Source organism: Varroa destructor, unplaced genomic scaffold (genome assembly GCF_002443255.2).
Source record: "Varroa destructor unplaced genomic scaffold, Vdes_3.0 BEIS01000003.1, whole genome shotgun sequence".
NCBI classification, from domain to species: domain Eukaryota; kingdom Metazoa; phylum Arthropoda; class Arachnida; order Mesostigmata; family Varroidae; genus Varroa; species Varroa destructor.
The window spans coordinates 54,480,422-54,496,627 of record NW_019211456.1 but is presented as its reverse complement, the minus strand read 5'-3'; the positions used below and the strand labels follow the sequence as shown (position 1 = coordinate 54,496,627).

The 16,206-nt window shown below is 37.7% G+C and overlaps 1 long non-coding RNA gene across 1 annotated transcript; it reads left to right on the top strand.

Moving 5' to 3' along the window:
• Window positions 1-825: 825 nt before the first annotated feature.
• LOC147757145 (uncharacterized) lies at window positions 826-6,103 on the top strand. The gene is made up of 4 exons (XR_015324425.1): window positions 826-1,061; window positions 1,206-1,276; window positions 5,706-5,808; window positions 5,942-6,103. It is a non-coding gene; the product is annotated as an uncharacterized LOC147757145 (long non-coding RNA).
• Window positions 6,104-16,206: the final 10,103 nt, after the last annotated feature.

Here is a 16,206-nt window from a genome sequence, read left to right as displayed (position 1 = left end):
ATACAAAATTGATTTAGTGTGTTCATAATCTTGCATGACCTTAGAGCCGCGAAAGCGTTATTGCAACAAATGAAATTATTCACAGATGTTTTATTCATTTTGTTTGGACGCACATATAGATCATCATATGTATTTAAAAGGAAGACGAAGGATGAAGTACATTACTACAAGAACTTTTTTTTTAGCTAAGAACGTCCACTAAGAAAACTCATTCTTTTTTTTTTATTTGAAATACATGTTGCTATCTGAAAACGCATTTAGAGGAACAAGCGAAAAACAAATAGCAATAGCTTGATGGACAAAAGCTCTTATCTGCAGGTATAAATGGAAATTGAGCAGTTTCATTCCCAGGCTGCCATTATTTGTTTCCTAATCAATCATATCCTGAAAACCTGGTCCAAACTTTATTTAAATCAGCTCTATTTCATTGCACGTATTTTATTACTGATAATTGGGAAACATAATCTTTTGACCACTTTAACACAACTGCGTGGGCTGTTGCTGAGGGCTACTTATACCAGCCTAGATGACAGTGGTATTCTTGAACTTTAGTCCCTTTAGTCTGTATGATCTACTTTATGTTACAGCAGAATGTCTGAAAAGGCATTGCCTGTAGATTGCTTCTATTACACTCAGCACGATAAAAACATTTTCGTGGAGCTCTGAGGTAAAGTATGAGGTTAATGCAAAGGCAGATGATCGCGGCACAGGACTCTGAAGAGCTTAATGAAAGCAATGATAAATATGTGTAATTGCTGTCTGCCGCAGTGAGTATTCAGGCGACACCGATCATAAGGTCACCGTTACATCCTGCTTTGAAGCAGATTCGGCCTAGCGATGCCGATTCATAGGATTCACCCCGGCTGTGAGTCATTTGGCAGACGTGACCTCAAGACAGCCTGATGAATGGGTACCGCACAAAGCTGGCTACAACAGTGGTAGGGGACATTTGGGCGAGGGGAGGTAATGCGCCTGGCCGCTTGGTTGAACATTGTTTGTTGCGTGGCCTGATGTTTCGTCGCTGGGCGTCGTACATCTGGCTGGCTATATGCTGCTACAGTGTAAGTATTACAGCATGCTGCTGGTTACGTGCTGGATAATGGCATACACAAATTTAGCAAATAGTCTTTATGGCAGTAAACGTGCTTTAGGTTAGTTGTGTACAAAACGACTACAATAAACAGTATCCGTATTCCGTGCTGCAGGTTGGACAATGGTCGCCCGTTTGGTCCTCGTCTGCTTCAGGATCACCAGGACAAGAGAGCAACATGCACAAGTTAGTGATTCGTGCTTCAACGTTGACTTGTAGTCCAATTCCACGTTCCAAAGACGCATTGTTTTATATCAAGCTTATATTTAATAGATCGGCTGGTCTAAACGGCTAGTCCTTTACTTTTTCTGTTAGGCCAGTGGATCCATTACCACTGCTCCACAATCAACGCAAAGTATATGATGGCAACAATAATAATATGGCTGTAGCAAATGAACGCAGATGTTATCATTGTCGTTGTCATAGAAACAACAGATCTTGTACTCGTTCGATGTTTCGGACAAAGCCGCCAACTAACATCGATGTTAATCCTGCTTGAATTTCGTTGACCATTGAAAATTACAATTCGTGTACGCGCGTACAATTATATTATATTAAGGACACATCTGGAGGAACTCCGAACCTGTCTGGACATATAATAAGGATAGGGTTTTATCTCCTTTTCAACGTTCTGACGCGCACGTGTGGTCGACAATAAACTCGATTAAAATTTTCGGAGCAAAACGACTGGGCGGCAAAACGTATGGTCAAAGTTAGTGCACATAGTTTGCTTCCGATTCCGCTGTATCAGTTGACCAACAAATCTTCATAGCTTTCGAAGGCAACACCGTTCGTGTATCTGAGGGCTGTAACTAATCGAGTAAATTGCACTTGAAACAGCGAAACAGATTTTTTTCTTTGGATCTTACTTAACATATATGTGGAATAAATATACTCTAAGAATGACAGCGCAGTGAACTTAAGTGAAGTTAAAAGTTTATTAACATTTCGAGAGCAGACGCGACAAGAGCACAGATAACAGCGCGTCAAATATGCATAAATTGTAAAGTTGTTTGGTGAGATTGGCATTATGTTCCCTACTAAACTGCTGCAGGGCAGACATGCTAGGCAACCTATAAGTGACTTACGGCAGGTTTTCTGTCTGTGCTGTCCGTATCAACATTCTTGGCTGATCCGATAACGCACCATTGGGGTGACGTCTACCGCGTATTTTGCTTACTTCCACTTGCGTTTGACGTTTTTGTCAAAGACCTCCGGTGGATCCGGCCTTTCGTCTTATATATCAATAATTTTCTTTCTAGGTGTGTTGACTCATAGTAACGTAGGGTCGCAAATTTCAGTTTATGCAATGCGGTTACAGCTCTTAACTGAAACCTTCGTCGTCTTCGTATACCAAACGATAATAGCATTCCGTAACCTCTTTTTTCTAATAAGAAATAATAAATCGCTCTATCTTATCTGAGAGCTATTTATTCGCTTTTCACTGCCATTGCCTGTTATTGTCCGCTATCATCGATAAGCTCTCATTTATTCTACTCATCACGATTTTCCTTACGAAGCTACTTACTGGGTAGCGGACCGTGAAGCATAATGCACTGTGAATAGTGAATAAATTATTCGCAGCGTCATTTTCTTTGACGCAATGCTTGACAACAGCACTGAGAGTAAACACCAAACGTTATTTTTATCGACAATTTTGTCCAAAAGGATCAAAATTATTTTTTTTTTAGCTTGAATGATTATTTTGGCTATTGCCGGAGGCATCCCTTGTCATCTCCCACGGCTTGTAGTTCACTTACGTAGACTATGAATACCCCATGGATTTCACGGTAGTTCACTGATTCGAATTCAATATTCTGCGTTGGTAGACAATGATGTTAGTGTTACCTTATGGATAATCTCAGGTTGACTAGTTCGACGTTGCTTTAGTAAGCAACTTCTGCTGTTCCCTTAAAATTGATTCTGCTGTGTGAAGTGCACTGCAAAGAATATTTCCACCATCGAAAACATCCAGAAAATATAAATTTAACTGCAATTAGGTATGTACTTTTTTGTCGCAGCCAAAAGTTCGCTGGAGTCAAAAGGGGGCTCGCTGCTTACTTTAAGAGTTTGAACGACTTCCTTTCAAGGGGTTTTAGAGTGCAGCATTGGAAGTAAAGGATGAACTTGTAAAGCTAGTGCATGGGATTTAACTTTTTAGACAGCATCAAACAAAAACTTCGAAGAGATCGTCCCTGAGAATCACAATTTTGCTTAGTCGTCTTTAGTGGGTTGACTGTAGAGAGCAACTTCTTCGTAGAAGAATCCGTGATATAGACTGATATTCTAAATGCATTTTCCATGTCGCTATATATACTGCTTTATGCACAAGGCCCCGTCTAGGAGCCTTTTACTCTTCACTTGGCATCGTCACTGCAACGTATTTTTACCAACGCCATCGTTTACCTTCGGGATTTCTATAGCTGTATGTATGTGCCCCCTTTGACAGCTTGAGGGATGGCTGATCAACTTTATACTATCATCGAGGTAACTGTCGAAAATTAGTAGTAATTATATTATCTGCACAAATTATTTACTTGTTGACGTATATCGGAGAATATAGGCATAGCTTCAGCACTCGCCTTTTACCCTATTATTATTATTATTTATTAAGTGTTGCAAGAGACAACTTTTGGGATGATCGAAGATATAAATCAATCGGACCTTAAGACAAATATAAAACGAGGTGGAATTAGGTGAACCTTTCATCCGAGCGCTAAGGGCTTTAAGGGGCAGGAAGAATCACTGTGACTTGCGAATTTCTCATTGAGGTAGCGTATAATAGTACATAAGCAATTTAGAATGCTATCTCTATTGATAGACAATTACAAGGTGGTTTTACATATAAATATAATGTTATTTTATTTTTTTTAGTTATGCTGATATATTAGTACTTTTATTTTATTCAGAATGGGCTGGATTTTGTCATTTAGGACGAAAGTTTTTACTTTATAAGCTATACTGGAAGTAGAGAAAGCGTATATTCAAAGGTAGATATTCCTTAAATCCTGTGAGTTCCCTAAACGTAGAAACATGTACAATGACAATGGTAAGCCTCAAGCGGAAAAAGGCAAAGATGTGCATCACGGCAGACATGTAATTGTTTAAATGGACGACAAATACGAAGCACAAGAAACCTTTCTAATTGTTTAACTTGTAGTAACTAGATGATCACCACCGAGAGCAAATTTGCTTAATAAACAGTTCATGTTTAGCTGTTTCAAGCTTCAATGAATTCATTTTCAGAAATTACATATGTGCGTAATGTCATAGAAGGATAATAGCAGGGTGTCAGACAAACTAGAAAGCGGATCTTTAAAATGCATGCTCACTATTCTGATTATAGATATGACTAATCACTGATACGTCGAGCAAAATAAACTGCTTTAAATACATGTCACTATGACTATGTAATTTATACAGAGCTTTAAGAAAGTTGTTAATTCTTTTAAATGATTGCTTAGCGCTTATAAGTCGGCGAATTCCGGATCTTTGTGCCATCGTTTGCTGTCTGCTTATGTTTTTTTGTTAGCACTCTAGGCGTGATCACGTATACTCTATTGTCCTATATGGTTGAGAGTTGGAAACAGCGTGAGAAAGTGCGGATGAACCGGAATATTTATATATCTAACGTCGGGTAACCTAGATAAGCAACGAAGACAAGAAAGTTTAATGATGTTTAACAATTACTTCTTCATTGTTCCTATCGATCTTGCGTTTCTCAGGTAGCCAGTTACTGAACCGGCCGACTCGTAGCAAACTAATACTAAGCTAAGCATCTGTATTCTAATGTTTAGATCTACAAATATTAGATAGGCCATAATCCTCAAGTAGCCCTCAATTAATAGGAAACAAGCATTCTTCCCTTTCTTTCTATCACGCTGTTTCTTCAATAAGCGGCCGCCTGGTGCAGCGCAACTGATTCCACTAGCATCGTGAAATCATTCCATTAATGCTGCCAGCCTGTTCATTTATCTGTTATCTTTGTGTTGGCATTTTCCAACAACTGCATTATGCAACGCTTAATTGTTCATTAATATGTATAACAAAGTTTGCCTATTGTTGACATCACTGAAAATTAAAGCTGGATGAACGATTTTCGTAAGAGCCTCGTCTCGCTAGCTGAAATTTCTACTGACTTATTTGAAAGATGTACAGACTGTCAATCTCTGTAAGATCAGTTGTCTTTACTTTAATTCAGCTCCAACAGCTCTAAAGCAACCACTCCCCATCATTAATCAAACCCTTAATCAAGTCCCGAAGCGGTTCACGTAGATCAGCGCCTTCACCGACCCGTGGCACACGCGACACCAGTTTTGCTAATGGTTAAGTTGGCTCCTTTGTAGTTAGTGGTATCTTAAAGGATTGTTTTCACAGACTTTGAAAAAGGGTTAGTAATTATTTGCCAAACAGGCATAACCGCCACCTCTAGGGCAGTCGGCTAACGCGCAATCAAGCAGGTAACTTGGAGCAAATCCATTGGCAATATTGCTGTAGTACATACAGCATTCCCATTGACAGAAACGTCTATAGAAGCTGATTTAGCGGTAATTTATCTGCCACATGTTTAGTATACACAAAAGACCATTTTTCTTGACTTTGTTTGTTGCAATAGGTCTCAATCCGGAGTCGACTAAATATGGCCGCTCTATCACCTTCAGATTTACTTCAGTGCACGTCGATCAACTGCTGCCGTTGCTGATAAACCTGAATTTGTGGTATGTTCTGTTATCATATACGATAGTACACATGGAACGACGTGTAGTCGTTTTCCGCTTGATGGTTCAAAAAACGTTGAAGCTTATTTTGCCTATTTCACTGTTTTTGCTCCAATGGGTCCTTGTATTTTAGTGGCCACTACGTGTCCCCATGGGGAAAAAACCTGTTCCCAAATGAAGTCCAGGAGCCCGATGTTAAGCATGCCTTTAATTTACAATCAAAACAACGAAGAAGGTTTAGCTGGCTCAAAGGTTGTAGCATCCTAAAAGGTAAGTGCAGCGTGACGTTCAATAATCGCCACAAAGCAAATGACGAGACGCAGGTTAGGCATTTAGTGATTTTAACCTCGGGCACAGCAGTTCTACAAACTTTTTTACCCACACTAAAAACAAACATCTCTCCGTGAACATCAGTACGAGTTCCAATTGATGTGAGGAGTGTCCTGGCATTTTCACGTTTTGAAGTACCTCCCTGGCTACAGATGGCTTTACCCTAAAGAGGTTCTTTCCCATTCAAGAGAGCTTTTTTGCGTCATCCAGTCGAATACTGGATTCCGCTTTTGAATATTGAAACTGTTTTACGGCCTGTGAATAAACTTCATGAAGGCGGCTACTTTAGGCAAATAATTTTTTTGAGAAAGTAGGTTATGTTTTTGTAGCCTGAGGGCAACCCATTTCCTTAAACGCAGTTTCAGATTAATTTCGGATTATAAAACCGTCAGTATTATGGAAACTTGCTCCGCTCCGTTTGCAATGGTAACATTTGTTACAACAAACAACAACAAGAGTTCGAGACTGATAAACTATGAATAAAAGCAATCCTGCAATATATTAACAAACTGAGAGCTGCCGACGCAACTGTTTACCAATGAATAACATTACTTAAGGAATACAAAAAGCGATTCAGTTGCTGCAAGAACCGCGGTTGTTTAGAACTGTCTTGAACAACCCTAACACATCATTGTTAAAGTTTGGTCATTAATCGACCTTATTTAAGGTCGACCTGCGCGACAACTATTGCACACTGTGAGCACAAAATCCGCCATTACTGGGCAGTTCTTTAAAAAATATTTTAAGTGAGAAGTCACGTGTTTTCAGAACAGTAATCCTGAATATTAAGCAAAATGAACTTCGAAAGACTATCGAAAACAATAATTGTGTTTTTTTAAAGTATTCAATTTAAGCTATACCACGACATCTACCGAACCATTTCAAATAATTTTAATAAGGTATGAACAATCCGCTTTCTAAATTTTTCATTTTTGGCAATACTTTGTGAAATCGAATCATCAAAGATAATGTGCGACCACGATACCCCTGTACCGTCTCTTTGTAGATTTTAAAACGTAGTTATTACAGTCGTAAAATCTTCATCTCACAGAATATCTGTGAAATTCTTTGAAGTAGCATAACTTTGAATGAATATGAAAGGTAAAAATAATTTACGAAGAAAGCGCAGTTATTAAAATGGAATAAAATGTTTTGAAGTCCTACGCTAGGTCTGCCAGGGTTGCTGGTTGAGCTCTGGAGTACTACTGGTTGTGGGTCGTTACAAAAATTGATAAAAATGCAGATCACATATGCACTACAGAAACAAACAAAATGCTTGCGAAACACCAAATGCTGTTTAATAATGAAAGCAACAAACAAATTTCAAGAAAAGTTTGCTTTCAAGCGAGAAACATACATTTTATCCCACCCTTTATTCGGTGGACGCTCCTACACATACATAGGACATACATTTTATATATGTTATGTAGCTATGGACAATACTTCCATCGTCTCATGTATTACGGGTATTCCAGTTTTGTAGAACTGGCTGCCTCTGCTCCTTGCTAGACTATTAGTCATCTCACGCCCATCTCATAACTTAACAAATAATACGTAACCCTCATTTTTACATTAAGATTGCTTCTGATCCCAATTCATTCCAAGATAATGTAGCTTGACTTAATTTTCATACCAACTACATGTTGGCGCGTTTTTGCAGATAATTAGACGTACCTTTTCGTAAATGGTCTAAATACGAATTGTATTGTTCTATTACAAAACGTTTTGGCAAAATACGTGGAGGCATCTTTGGCTTATGAATAAAATTTATGCTAGGTTTTACGCCAGTAACTTTAGTTGTGCAATTGGCCACTAGGGCAGATTCGTTCTTATGTCTATTAGAGAAACCGAACGATTTTCCCCTACTTCTGGTGTAATCTTATCCATCTGTGAGATAGCTCGTAGCGCATAACGTCCGCTGTATGGTGAGATCCGAGAGTCTGTGGGCGGAAAAGATAGATCATCGTAATTAGTGAAATTAGGCATAAGTTTGCTGGGCTTTAAGCGTGGTCGTTATCTTAGCCTTTAGCTCAGTTTCGCCAATTTGCAGTTGAGAAATTCTAAGAACTGGAGATGAAAATAGCTGCACTGGTGCTGATTCGGTACGCAAAGAAGGGGGAAGACAAAATCGGAACTTGTTGTGTCGAGGCACATTTGAGCCATTATGGAGCATACTAGGACTGTAGTTTTTCGGGTAGCCTTAGGTGTCATAACTAAATCCTGCCGATATGTGTCTAGCTTTTGATTGTAATGTTAATTAGCGTAAACATTTATTTTTCTTGGAAGCTATCTCAGAATTAATGTAAATACCCACATCGGCTTAGTAGGTGATATATAGACTGATATATAATGGTGATGGTCTATCCGATTTGCAAGATGTGTATAAAGCAACGATCCAGTATATTTATTACATTTTTAAGGGAGGTATGATTGAATCATGCGTCGTATTGAAAATCAAGATACAAGCAATCCAATAAAAGAATTTTTATTTTGGTATCTTCTTCTGCTTTTTTGTTTGAAATTAGCCAGAGGACACTAAGTCATTGAAGGAGGTCAGTGTTTGAGCTAGAAGAGAACAATAGCGCACAAAATAATCTCCTAGAATTATTGGTTCCTGCATGCTCTGCACAGCAGTCCCGAAGACATATTGACTGTGACTACTTATATCCTATTATTGCAATTCCTCTAATTTATCCGAATCCTAAAGGGAAAGTAATAAATTGCTTCTACTTCTACTGGTCTCGAGCAGCAAAAGTACAAAGCGTAGTACTTGTTCCTTTTGAGGAATCCTCAATCAAATTCCTCGCTCGGGGATACCAAATCTTCTATAACCCAAACCGAAAAGAAACCTCCAGGTAGTCGTTTACCAATTCAAAACAATCCGCGTACGTTGAAGAATATTCAAGGAAATCATTCACTGACTTTAATTATTTTTTCGACCGCTCTATCTGTTTAAAAGACTATTGCTCCATTAGAACGTGTACCTAAGACATGACATTGGCTCATTTTATTTTACTGAGAATCATTACTTAGAGTAATTCACCTGCATAATCTAGTTATATAAGATAATTACAAATTTAGTTTTATTTGTACTTTTCGAAAACAATGAAAGGTGGGGATGGAAATATTAGAACGTACGTAACCGGCAAGTTCACGGTGCATCTGTCTACACTTTCCTCCAACCGTTCCCATTTTTGGGACTTCAATACTGAATTTCTCTGTGGAAAGGAGGTCTACTGAACCCCTCATTCGAAAATCTACTTTTGCGGTAGAAGTGTTGCTATTTTGTCCAGTATTTATATTTTTTGAGTTGCTAAATCTTTTTTTCATATTGTGGGTTACGTTTGATCTTTAGTATCATGGTATATTCATTTACGCAAAGACTTGAATTATGGTTGCGTTCGGACCATAAAAAACAAAATTTAACACGTATGTGTTCATCGGTTTCATGTTGTGAAATCACATTCTTTTCTTTAATTTAACTCAAAGCTATTCTCAATGCTATAAGCTTTTCTGATACATTCGCTAAAGACATGTAATGAATTGTCTAATCCTGGAAGTATTAAATATTCCTAAAATTGTTAAGATTTCTAAACTAAAGCTCTTCCGATTTTTACCGAAAATTCGGCAGTAATCTTATTGTCCATCTTGGCATGCACTGAAATAGCTTTTTGATAGAGCACCGGAAAGCAATACAGCTGTAACGCAAGTTCTCGAACGAATACGCTTGGCAATAGTGATTGTCGCATTGGCTAGAAATAGCAAAATTATTATAAGAATTACAATATACCAGTCTTGAAGCACAAAAGGTGGGAACCTCTTTGCTTAAAATCTGTATACTTATAAAAGGCCGGTTTCGACCATTTTTCCACATAAGGATAACAACAAGCACCCGATTATAACTTCCTTATAAATCATCATAAGACTTAGGGCTCTAACTTATGGTTCAGATTATCAATCAAAAGAGTCAAAAGTGAATATACGACTGGAACAAGTAATGCATATAAGCAATGAGTAGAAAAGGATTTACTTTGGATACTACTTTATTTCAGTGGTATACACTGAAATAAAGTAGCATCCATGTAAATTAAAACGTCATTCCATGAAAAATTATATTCTAATTCGATTACATAATTTGATAAAGAACAAAAATTATTAGTATGTTAAAAATTTGCCTGTATTAGCTTGAAAAGCTACTAGTAGATCATATATGCTATCAACATATACATATGACGGTACCTAAGTGGGGGTTTTATATGCATTCTTTCTAAAACTATCTAAATAAAAACATATTTCAAGGATTTTTTGTTAGCGCCGTTTCCGATATTCATTAAGCATAAGCATGACTTACCGCTATTGCAGCTTTGATTCAAGGCCTAAGCGACTTGTAAGCCACTTTTAAAATATTCCTTTTTTAATTAGCAAATTGTAACTTTACGTCTAGTAACGTTAGTTGGCACACACTCGACATAGAAAAAAGTGGCGCCTAAACGCACTACGCACAAAAATTCCAGCAAAATTAAATTTTTGGCTGATAGCAGGTTTACATTTCCCTAGAACGCAAAAACGAAAAATAAAAAAAATCAAAAAGTGTAAAAAATTTCTTTGTTCATTTGGGTAACCTTCTTGACAATTTATATGAAGATAGCTGTTAATTTTTGTTACTTTTATAAAAATTCAGGTCTTTTTGAACCATCTTGATGCATTATTGAGCCTTTTAAATCCAAAACTTGTTGAAGATTTTGTTTGCTTCACGAAGACCTTTTTTGTATTCTTACAGAGGTTACATGAACATTGGCAATAACGTCGATTTCGAGCAAAAAAAAAAGTTCTTTTCTTTATCTTAGTGGGAATTCGTCCAGCGCAAAGCAGTCTATATTTTTATATAGCGGAAAAACAGGTACCAAAATTCTCTTAGTACAAAATGGCGGATGAAATCCTTCCAGTTACATTTATATGTATTTATTCTGTTTAGATGCGGTCTTGTCCTGGATTTCTAAGTGAAAATCAGCAGTTGACTTTACGAAGGGAAAATGAACTTGTCGAGACTGTACAAGATTAGTAATAAACAAAAATACCGTCGAATTTGTATTACCTTCATCCTTCCAAACAGACCAATAAAGTTAATCTCACAATATTTTACAGTGCATATTTTTATACCGTACTTGTAATACATCCTAACGTTCAGATGTATAACCTGAAAAATCAACCTTTCAAAATGAGAATCTAAAATGAATTGAGTATGCCAAATGCCTCCCCATTTCGCTTCATACGACGACGGAGGGAATGAATAGTTGGTGTCGCCTCGAAATTCCTTGCCACTGGTGCCATCATGGACAAAATATAGAAGGAACCACACAAAAGGCCAACATGTAGTAACCCATCACTCAGTGCATGACTTCCACCATGTATGTGTGTTAAGAACCGTACTATAAGTCAAATGAAAGTTACGCCTGTGTCTACTGCAGAGGCCCCTGTGAGCGGCTTAGGCGCATTTCCGAACACGCGTGGCACAAAGAAGAACAGCGCAATCGCAGCGCTTTATTTATTTATTTAAACGCTTATTTTAGTTTAAAATGTCTTTATATTAGTCGTACGCAAAGTACTTGCACAAAATATATCTATGTAAAAATCTTCCATTTGAGGTCCCTCATGATCTTGCTTTGAACCTCTTATGCATTATGTATGGATTGTAGACTTCAAAAATGTCACTCGTGCTGACATAAAAGTTATATATAGACGATTTTAAATTTTATGGACTCTCGAAAATTAAAACAGACCACAGCTTTACTTATGTACTTAGAACAATCACACTCGTACTTAGACACGTTAAAATACTAGATCCCGTAAAATTTAAATTTACGAACCAGATGACGAAAAGTTGCAATATCCCAAGAAAATTAAAATACTAATGGAGAGAATTAATTAAGGTTAATAATGGGTTATTATTATAATTAAGCTAAACTCCATCTGTTATCCTTAAAAGCATTTCAGCCTGGCCCTATATGATGTACACATTAGATGCTGTTCGCCCATTTACTTAAGTACCTTAAATATTAAAGACAACAAACCAGCAACTATCGTAAACGAGGATTCAAGAAAAAAGTTCACTAAATTTTTCGATCTGTAACAAACAACAAAAAATTGTTTTTTCCTTTTGTCGCAGCGAGGCGTTAGGATTATTCAGTAACAAAGAGTCAGTGACAACAAAAACCAATTCAATTCGACCTATTAATTTTTGAAGAGTGCGATCAATCAGCTGAAGATACCAAAGCTCTCCATGTATTCTTGGGCAAAGCGTACTGTAAACTTTATTTTTAGTATTTACTAGATATACTGTAAAATACATACAGTTTTTCGTTATCGGCTGCTAAGCCAAAAATTCAAGCCAAAGGGAAGGAGCGTGTTCTGCTTGACCTGTCGCTATAAATAAAATGATTGTAAATTGCCATACATTAAGTAATAGTAGTTGAAAAGCAAAGCGAACAAGTAATATAAACCACCGAATATTGGCAAATATGACAATAGATGTAAACAAGGCAGAAGTAGAACCTTTTTCGGTAAACGGAGCGAGACATTTCTGATTGGCAAGTCGTTTTGAAATGGTTCTTCTGGGAGTGGTGCCACGCATGCGCCACGGGATGTCAAATAGCGAGGTGCTGCGGGTGGAGAGCGACACTGCTCAAGCGTAAAAAGGCTCCTTAATCCATAATACCATGCTTTGTGCCTAAACCGGGTCTTCAGAGCCTGGCAGTAATAATAAGCAGAGACGCGATTGTTCTGCGGTAATGCGAGGATCAGGTGGAAGGGTCATAACAGTGATATGTTATGTGTCATTTATTATGGATAACTTGTATATTTGGGTTTCGCTATTTGAATCTATTAGCTGGAAGCTATTATTTGATAATTGTTCTTAATTGGTGAACAAATAATAATTTGAATCGAGCCATTAGGACGAACCCACGCACCCAACTAGTTTAGACACTAGTAACAGCCATTCTAAAATTACCCGAATAATCTAGTCATATGATTTTAAATAATCAACGATCTCTGATTAGCCATTTCGAAAAACTTTTGTTCTCTTTGGCGCTTTTTAATTATTAAAGCTTCTTTATTAGAATCAAGGAAAACAAAGCTGAATAAAGGTAACGCAAATTTTAAGTCATTTCTGTATGTTTATCCGGTATGCTTCAGGAGGAGCTAATGCACCAGCTGAACCGGTCCTTTTAAAAACGTACAACCTTTCGCGTTACCCTACGTACACCAACAAAATAGAGCAACGGAAAGAAAACCGTGAAATATCAACGCACAACTTATCAGAACAATAACTTCACCGTTTAACAGCGAAAAAGACATGTTAGAAACACCAGATATATAATGTACATGTATATATATCAGATTAGTAATCTTTTTTGGATGAAGATTTGGCCACACATTTCGATCTCTAGTTCATATTAACATAAAAACACCATTGTCCCTCATCGGTGACAATTTTATGAAAAAAAAGGTCCGTGTAATTGCGTGACGTTTGATACCAAGCAAGATATTGAGCGACAACATTAAGCTTTAATTCCCTATTGGACCCAAATAATTCATGAAGTATCAAAGCTTCAACTTTTCATACAAGCTTAAGGGCGCTAAGGTGGTTAAAGGCGGTACTATGGCTGCAGTCTACTTCTTCGACCAAATCCTGGATTGTTTGTCGGCCGCGTTTTTTCAAAAGTGATCGTCATTAGATGGTCGCCCAGAGCGAATAGCATCCTTTAAGTTCCTTTAAGTTTAAAAATTGGCAAACCACTCCTGAGTAGTGCTTTAAATTGTAACGTTCTTACCGTGGGAAAGGCAAATTTGCCGAAATATCGTGGAACTGTTTTGCTCTTGATGAAATGGGAGGTATAGAAAATGTCAAAAATACATTTTTTCTACCTGGAACATCAATTTTTTAAAAGGTTCTGTCGAGTTAAAATCCTATTCAGAACACAATACCGTTATAGTACGCTGATAAAAGTAATTTCGAATAGTATATCGAAAATAAATAATAAGTGCGAAAATGTGGGAACTATTTAAAATGTGACAATCTAACGCCCAACTGCGACGATGTGACTACGGATGATTCTGAGACAACACTGATAAAAAACGAGACGGATAATCATCCTAACGAACTCCTAGCCACAAGCCGATTAAAACTTATGACGCTTTTCCGGTTGCTATTCAGCGGTTCGTCCAACGAAGCTAGAACCAAAACGATCTTCTGTCATCGAGTGTCGGTCTAATAAATAAAATATGCCGCCATCGTAAAGCCCCTTTTTTCAATAATGAGAAGGCTTACTATTGCTGCGTGGAAGGAACAAGCAAGTTAAATGTCATCAATCCGCCCGCGGAACTCGACGCTCTATACAGAATCAACACGGCTTCCGCGAGAACGTTTCGTGCGACCTGCAGACAATAAAATGAGCTCTTTCATATGACGTCGTTTAATGTGATTATGCCTTACGTCCTAAAGGTAGATACATTTCCTTGTCAATTATTCTAGTTCCCTTAACGCTAGCATATGACAAGCCATGCCAATTTCTACAAATCTATTTCCCGGACCATTAAACTCCCACTGGGAACCAACTGCACAATGCAATCATCCCGAAGTTCGCGCTATTATTGAAATGCTACAAATTGTGCCCCGATGCATAAATCATTATATCTTGTACACTTGTGACGTACGTGAAATTTACGATAAGAGTCCAGCTGTACTCCATTACTACGCGTACCGCATCGTAAGTTGGGCTGACGCATCTGACCATCTGCACCGGCATTACTTTGTCAATATGGAGATTCAAGTCGAAAAAATCTACATTATGTTCAATGCAATCAACAGTTCTTGAAAGCAAAAACATGTAGGGCATCACTGACGCGATCGACAATGATAACGAGCTAACCCTCGTGAAAAAGCAATGCATCCTTTTCTCAACATTTAAAGGTAGCGATACATAACGAGATTCAGACCGGACACTATAACGTTCAGTCCCATTATTCAAAAGGCTTCACTGTTCCTAACTATGACGTGTAACACGCAATAGCCAGATATGGTTCCCCATCCCAACAGCTTGAGTATCGGCCATACTCAATTGAGAAAGTGTTCTAATTCTTTTAGATATCATCACATACGGAAACTTGGCAGTATCATCGCCTACCAGCAAGTGAAATGTATAAAAAAATTTCCATATTGTACAGGCGAGAATCCTGGACCCAGTGTAAAATAGATTAATAGAAAAACTTCATAGATTAATACTAAACATATAATTCGAAATTCGCTCTACACAATCAAATCTCCATGCATGATAGACTACCAGTGCTTAGCGGCGTTCCCGAGGTCCTATACGAAGTGCATATATAAGAGTCGCTTTCCCAATATGGGCCATTCTGTTAGCTATAAAGAAGCTGCATTAATAATTACCATATGTTCCTCATATACAATGTCCTTTACCTCAAGCTAAGTCTCCAATGACCGGTTTCAAGTGCGCCTAACGTATGTTGCGTGAAAAACTGTAAGTATAAATACAGAAATAATACTGGTGTTATTACTACTAAGCCTGGTGACCGTTAATATTGTAGTCTAATAAATTGTCATGAGTCGATTTTACCTCTATTATAGGTGTCGTTAACATTTTAGTTCTAAAAAAATGAACTAAAATGTGTTTAATAGGAAAACAGACGTGCATATGTATATTTGTATCTCACGATCACAAGAAAGAAGTGTGAGTAGATCGAAAGATATGACAACACCAATTATTGAATTGAAAGGAGATATAATCATTCTTGCGCCATAGACTGCGCCAAAGCCCTCACTGATTGTGTTTGTGTTGTCGCTACAACACGGCTAAGATCTTCATGAGTTTACGCCATTGCCGTTGTCCCCGTTACATAAGGTTTCCTGCATTTAAAGTCTTTCTGATACTGCTGCTAGGGTTGATACCAATACTCAGCGACCGTCAAGAGAATGGTCACCTTTGGGGCATTTTTAGCTTGAGGATAAATTCACGGAGTTTCTGGAAGGCAACCTATCACTCAGAAGCA